Raw genomic sequence first — 8031 nt, forward strand, 5'->3', positions numbered from 1 at the left:
AATAATCTTGCACAGGATAGAGTAGCATGGAGAGCTACATCAAACCAGTCTCAGGACTGAAGACAACAACAAAAATGAAGTTGAATAAGTTTTTTTTTTTTTTTTTTTTTTTTTTTTTAACACTTGGTTGGCAGTTTATTGTGGAGGAGCATGCACACGTTCGACGTTTTCGTCTCCCTGAATAAGGTTCATCTTCAACGTGTTCTTGGACTTCCAGCCTTCTGTGCCAGCGTACAACTTGTGCTCGTGATATGAAATGTTCCCGTTAGGCCTTTTTCAACTTCTCAAAGGCCACACTCGCGTATTCCCCAAGTTTAACACAAAAGTTGAAGGCATAACAGTGCTCTGAATCTGGCTGTTCCATTTTCGAAACACAGTACAATAACACAACATCACTGATGGCGCTCTCAAAAATCACGTGATGATGGCTGTACAGAGCTGAAACTCGGACTGAGCATTTGGGAGAGAGGAACACTCCGATTTACACAAGTAAAACAACACAGCGTTGCAGATCGCTCTCACTGTTGTCGGTCTCATTACTTTTCTCACACAAACCACTGTGGGGGGAATGGAAGAATACTTCACAATGTACCCGTCATTGCTGTTTCTTCCCGTTCCATTCATGTTTGCAACGCGTGAGAAAAGACAGTTTGAACTCCTCTGTGGCCGCTGTAACTAGTCTAATCTTGTCGTCTCGGTTTCTGCGGTAACACTACGAAGAGGGAAGTAGTAAATTCCTAGACTCATCATTTAAACGTGGTTCCTGAAAATTTGTAAGTAGGCTTGGTACGGCACAATCGGTACCATTCCATAGCTCAGAACGGCATTTTAGTGCCTATGTATGCAGTGTCCACAAGTTGTTTTACTGTTGTTCTAAATTCAGTTTTGCGGGTGGTTAACTGATTGTGCTCTGGCGTTTCAACCCGGTCACAATACTGTGAGAGGTACACCAGCATGACTGTGGCATATACACTCCTGGAAATGGAAAAAAGAACACATTGACACCGGTGTGTCAGACCCACCATACTTGCTCCGGACACTGCGAGAGGGCTGTACAAGCAATGATCATACGCACGGCACAGCGGACACACCAGGAACCGCGGTGTTGGCCGTCGAATGGCGCTAGCTGCGCAGCATTTGTGCACCGCCGCCGTCAGTGTCAGCCAGTTTGCCGTGGCATACGGAGCTCCATCGCAGCCTTTAACACTGGTAGCATGCCGCGACAGCGTGGACGTGAACCGTATGTGCAGTTGAGGGGCTTTGAGCGAGGGCGTATAGTGGGCATGCGGGAGGCCGGGTGGACGTACCGCCGAATTGCTCAACACGTGTGGCGTGAGGTCTCCACAGTACATCTATGTTGTCGCCAGTGGTCGGCGGAAGGTGCACGTGCCCGTCGACCTGGGACCGGACCGCAGCGACGCACGGATGCACGCGAAGACCGTAGGATCCTACGCAGTGCCGTAGGGGACCGCACCGCCACTTCCCAGAAAATTAGGGACACTGTTGCTCCTGGGGTATCGGCGAGGACCATTCGCAACCGTCTCCATGAAGCTGGGCTACGGTCCCGCACACCGTTAGGCCGTCTTCCGCTCACGCCCCAACATCGTGCAGCCCGCCTCCAGTGGTGTCGCGACAGGCGTGAATGGAGGGACGAATGGAGACGTGTCGTCTTCAGCGATGAGAGTCGCTTCTGCCTTGGTGCCAATGATGGTCGTATGCGTGTTTGGCGCCGTGCAGGTGAGCGCCACAATCAGGACTGCATACGACCGAGGCACACAGGGCCAACACCCGGCATCATGGTGTGGGGAGCGATCTCCTACACTGGCCGTACACCACTGGTGATCGTCGAGGGGACACTGAATAGTGCACGGTACATCCAAACCGACATCGAACCCATCGTTCTACCATTCCTAGACCGGCAAGGGAACTTGCTGTTCCAACAGGACAATGCACGTCCGCATGTATCCTGTGCCACCCAACGTGCTCTAGAAGGTGTAAGTCAACTACCCTGGCCAGCCAGATGTCCGGATCTGTCCCCCATTGAGCATGTTTGGGACTGGATGAAGCGTCGTCTCACGCGGTCTGCACGTCCAGCACGAACGCTCGTCCAACTGAGGCGCCAGGTGGAAATGGCATGGCAAGCCGTTCCACAGGACTACATCCAGCATCTCTACGATCGTCTCCATGGGAGAGTAGCAGCCTGCATTGCTGCGAAAGGTGGATATACACTGTACTAGTGCCGACATTGTACATGCTCTGTTGCCTGTGACTATGTGCCTGTGGTTCTGTCAGTGTGATCATGTGATGTATCTGACCCCAGGAATGTGTCAATAAAGTTTCCCCTTCCTGGGACAATGAATTCAGGGTGTTCTTATTTCAATTTCCAGGAGTGTATATGGCGCAGTATGTTTTTCTTTTATTTCCTATTATGCATGTTGTGTGTCCTTTCTTCCTCTCTCTGCAATTTCCTGTAGCGTGAGGTAAAGCATGAATGGTTTTGAATGCGGTATCAGAGGAGTCAAAAGTGCCGGGGGAATGTCACCAATTTATCTTTTATCTGGGTAAGGCAAAGAACAAGAGCTGGGTAGTAAAGTCAAACAAAGATGAGCTACAGTTCGGTGAGGAGCCGTTGGTCTTGGGGGACTGGCTCGGTTCCTCCGCCTCTTGTGCTGGGCAGGGAGAGGTCATCTGTGCCCGCCGTCTTGGGCGCTGTTCCAAAAGATGGATAAGCGACCAGACGTCCCTCAGAACGCCTGTGTCTAATCATAGGGTAAAAGATTCTAGGATGGTTTATTTAGTAGCTACGTCTAATTATTTCCCCCCTTATCAGGTTTATTATTGTTGATGAGGTAGGACAGAGGTTACAATTGTATCAGGTATTTGAAATAGGGACTTTGCAACTGAAGTGGTATGGCTTCCCTTATGCGAGACAATCTGGCGCTCAATTGCGGTAGTTTCTCCTCAGTAAATTCATCCGGTTGTGCCTTTCTATCATCATTTTGCTTATAATTCATGTTAATTATCATGCGCCGAATTGTGCAACCTGTCAAAGCAGAAAAATAGCAACGCAACTCAATAACCTGCCGCCGTTTCTCAATGAGTAACAGGGACATTACATGCCTTCACGGTATATTTTGCTTCTGTCTTGAGGCGACTGCCAGGTCAATGTATTCAGCATCTGTTTGAAGCTTTCCCATGGATCAAGCAAATCGTGCTGGATCAAACAATCGTTCGTGCTGCCCATGTTTGTCTCACATTCGTCATTCCGTCTTAGTCCTGTTTGGTACAGGTCCTAAGCTACACACTTCGACAGTATTCTAGGATAGGTCGCACGAGTGTTTAGTAGGCTATCTTTTTTGTAGAGTGATAGAGTTTTCCAGTGTCCTACCAAAGAACCGAAGCATGAAATAATTTTCCAATGTTCTACCAAAGAATTGAAGTCTAACATAATTTTCCAGTGTCCTACCAATGAGCCGAATCTGCCACGTTACTTAACTACGGCTGAACCTATATGGTGGTTCCATTTCATATCCTAAAAAATTGTCACACTATGCATAAAGTTGACAGGTTCACATTGTGATTCATTGATATTGCAGTTTATTCGTTTTTTGAAGTGGGACAGATTTACATTTCACACATTTAAAGCAAGTTGTCTATCTCTGCACAACTTTGAACTCTTAATAAAATCTACCTGAATATTTGTACAGATTTTTTCAAACTGTAAGTCATTGTAGACAGCTGCATCATCTGCGAAAAGTCTGAGGTTACCATTAATATTGTCTGCAAGGTCGATAACATAGAACGTGAACAACAAGGATCCTAACACACTTCTCTGGGGCGCATCTGTAGTTACGTATATACCTGTCGATATCTCTCCGTGTAACATAACAGGCTCCATCCTTCCTACCAAGAGATTGTCAATGTAGTCGCCAATTTTGTTTGATTCCCCAGACGGTCGCACTTTCAGTAACAAGCTAGGTGTGGTACTCAGTCGAATACTTTTCGTAAGTCAAGAAATACTGCACTGATAGGTGGCTTTCAGGATGTCGTCTGTAAAGCGAGATTTGTGTTTCAATTGATCGATGCTTTCGGAATCCTTGTTGGTTCATATGGAGCAGGTTATTATGTTCTAGATACTTTGTTACGTTTGAACTCGGAATACATTCTAAGCTTCTACAGCTAATGGATGTCAAGCACATGAAATGGCAGTTTCATGGATCACATCTGCTGCCCTTCTTGTTGACGGTTGTCACCTGCTACTTTGTTCAAAAATTTTTTTGTTTCATGGATCGACGCTGTATTTTCATTAAGAGAGGGCAAACTACAACAAATTCGGTATAGAATCTGATAGGAATTTCATTGGTCCCGGTGCTTTGTTGAGTTTTCGTGATTTCAGCTGTCTCCCAGTGCCACCGAAACTAATATCTATGCGAGTCATATCTGCTGTGGTGAGAGAATTAAACAATGGCGCTACCGCCGGATTTTCCTCTGTATCCTGATACCTTGCTGGCCAAGGTACGGCAGGGTAGGGTTTGGCAAACATGAAGATAGGCAGTAGAAAATCTCGTCATGTGTGAGCGGGCATTACCTTTTCTGTAATGTAAGTCCTGGTTGGCCTGCCATGAAGAGCAACAAAACTGGACGTAGAGTATCGTTGACGTGCCACTGTGCTGTTAGGGCTCCACGGATGACAACGAACGCTACTGTGAAATGACATGGCGTCTCGGAGCATCACTCCTGGCTGTCGGACATTATGGCGCGCGACAGTCAGGTAGATATCCCACCGCTGTCTTCGTTGCTCATCAGGGCTCAGTTCGAAACGGGTATCATCACTTGCTTCTACTCCATTCAATGAAATTCCAGGCTGACAATGCTCGACATCACTGCAGACGGGCTCGCTGGTATACAGAGGTCAATGTTAGTCTGGCAAGAAGCACCGTGAGCTCTGCTCCGTTTCTGTGAGCCACCTATTAGTGCTCCTTATGATCACTGAAGCACCAGTTGGGCGTCGGATCGATGCCAATGGTGAATCAGGGCTCCTGAGTGCCTCTCTGACGATTGCTCGGCCCTCACATTGTACTGCGTCTGTAGCTCGACCGCATCCTTCTGAACGTGGTGTTCGGCCATAGTTGTCTCATTCCTGCCAACATTGTCGAGCAGTGGCATCACTACTATTCCAATTTTGAGCGATTCTCCAATTACTCCAACTGGCTTCTTTGGACCCAACCACACGACCTCTCTCCAATGCTGACACCTACGTATATTGTCCACGCACCTGACTGCGACGTAGAGTCACTGTCGAACTGAATCCACGGTGTGAAATTCGCAACGAATTTATGCCCTAATATCGGCATGTCCCCTTTTTACTATGCTTGCCAGTTACGCGCTGCATCGTCAGACATCCATCCACCGGCCGCCAAAGTTTACAGTGTGGCGTTTACCTCCGATACTTGTATGAATATCAATTTGTGACTAAGTTGTATAGCTCCTCCGTGGTGCGTCTTTTTTGTGTTAGAGTGTATTATGTTTGCTCTCCTCCGTTATCCGTGAACGATTATATTCTTACGGAATCACTCCGAATATTCTTTTCTGCTATGTGGAAAGCGGACAAGGCGCCTTCACAATAAGGGAAGTGTTTAGTGGTCTCCCAACTGCTCCACTGAGGATCTAAAATACACTCCTGGAAATGGAAAAAAGAACACATTGACACCGGTGTGTCAGACCCACCATACTTGCTCCGGACACTGCGAGAGGGCTGTACAAGCAATGATCACACGCACGGCACAGCGGACACACCAGGAACCGCGGTGTTGGCCGTCGAATGGCGCTAGCTGCGCAGCATTTGTGCACCGCCGCCGTCAGTGTCAGCCAGTTTGCCGTGGCATACGGAGCTCCATCGCAATCTTTAACACTGGTAGCATGCCGCGACAGCGTGGACGTGAACCGTATGTGCAGTTGACGGACTTTGAGCGAGGGCGTGTAGTGGGCATGCGGGAGGCCGGGTGGACGTACCGCCGAATTGCTCAACACGTGGGGCGTGAGGTCTCCACAGTACATCGATGATTGTCGCCAGTGGTCGGCGGAAGGCGCACGTGCCCGTCGACCTGGGACCGGACCGCAGCGACGCACGGATGCACGCCAAGACCGTAGGATCCTACGCAGTGCCGTAGGGGACCGCACCGCCACTTCCCAGCAAATTAGGGACAGTGTTGCTCCTGGGGTATCGGCGAGGACCATTCGCAACCGTCTCCATGAAGCTGGGCTACGGTCCCGCACACCGTTAGGCCGTCTTCCGCTCACGCCCCAACATCGTGCAGCCCGCCTCCAGTGGTGTCGCGACAGGCGTGAATGGAGGGACGAATGGAGACGTATCGTCTTCAGCGATGAGAGTCGCTTCTGCCTTGGTGCCAATGATGGTCGTATGCGTGTTTGGCGCCGTGCAGGTGAGCGCCACAATCAGGACTGCATACGACCGAGGCACACAGGGCCAACACCCGGCATCATGGTGTGGGGAGCGATCTCCTACACTGGCCGTACACCACTGGTGATCGTCGAGGGGACACTGAATAGTGCACGGTACATCCAAACCGTCATCGAACCCATCGTTCTACCATTCCTAGACCGGCAAGGGAACTTGCTGTTCCAACAGGACAATGCACGTCCGCATGTATCCCGTGCCACCCAACGTGCTCTAGAAGGTGTAAGTCAACTACCCTGGCCAGCAAGATCTCCGGATCTGTCCCCCATTGAGCATGTTTGGGACTGGATGAAGCGTCGTCTCACGCGGTCTGCACGTCCAGCACGAACGCTGGTCCAACTGAGGCACCAGGTGGAAATGGCATGGCAAGCCGTTCCACAGGACTACATCCAGCATCTCTACGATCGTCTCCATGGGAGAATAGCAGCCTGCATTGCTGCGAAAGGTGGATATACACTGTACTAGTGCCGACATTGTGCATGCTCTGTTGCCTGTGTCTATGTGCCTGTGGTTCTGTCAGTGTGATCATGTGATGTATCCGACCCCAGGAATGTGTCAATAAAGTTTCCCCTTCCTGGGACAATGAATTCACGGTGTTCTTATTTCAATTCCCAGGAGTGTATTTGCAGGAAACTGTGGAGCGAAGCAACTGCCTACGACAACATCAGAGGTAGAGTGAGATTTCTCTAGATAGAAACTGCCAGATTCGCAGACGGTGCAAGCTCTACCACCTGCTGGATTTCGACCTCACGTCTTGTTGAGAGCTGCAGCTCTTTGTGGTAGACCTTCACTTTCCTGAGTCTCAGGCGAAACATGTGACACCAGAAACGGTATGGTCAATAGTCGCAGTAGTCATGTACGAGCTCCTCACAATTCTCTGAGCATCGTGAGCAGTCATCGACAGGCATGATTTACAGTATACGCCAACTCAAGAGCAGCTAACGGCACTCACAGTGCTTTCCTTTAGAAAGGACGTCAACGAACACATCGACTAATTCTCAGCAAGTACAATCACTATGCTGAATTTTCTGTACAGGTACTCAGCTTAAGGTAAGTGCATTCAGTTTGCTACGTCACCGCGTTTGAGGCGTTTTAATTTAGTCTTTGCATCCCAGCAGTGAATCTTGCAATGAAACCTGAGCTGGAACAGAGCAGGAATTTCGATCGGCCAGCCAGACCAGGTGCGCCACGTGCACTCTGCCCGCAGGTCGGCAGCAGAACGCGTGGCGCTTCCTGGCGATGGCTGACCCTCTGGTGGACGTGTTCATCTCCAGGGACCTGGACGCCCTGCCGCTGGAGCGAGAGGTTGGGGCCGTCAGGGAGTGGCTGGAGTCCAACGCGACGTTCCACGTGATGCGCGACCACACGGGTCACGACGTCCCCATCCTGGGTGAGTGCGTCCCACCTAGTCACGTCAATCTGGACCCAGTTCCTCCGCCACAGGATGAGTCCCTCCCCCTCCCCACGGACCCCTTCAGCACTACTCCAAGTCGCTCGGCGATTTTATTCGTTTTCTATGGATTCTTGAACGGCCAGCTACTGTAAAATGCGTG

The sequence above is a fragment of the Schistocerca cancellata genome, chromosome 1 (assembly GCF_023864275.1).
Source record: "Schistocerca cancellata isolate TAMUIC-IGC-003103 chromosome 1, iqSchCanc2.1, whole genome shotgun sequence".
Taxonomy (NCBI): domain Eukaryota; kingdom Metazoa; phylum Arthropoda; class Insecta; order Orthoptera; family Acrididae; genus Schistocerca; species Schistocerca cancellata.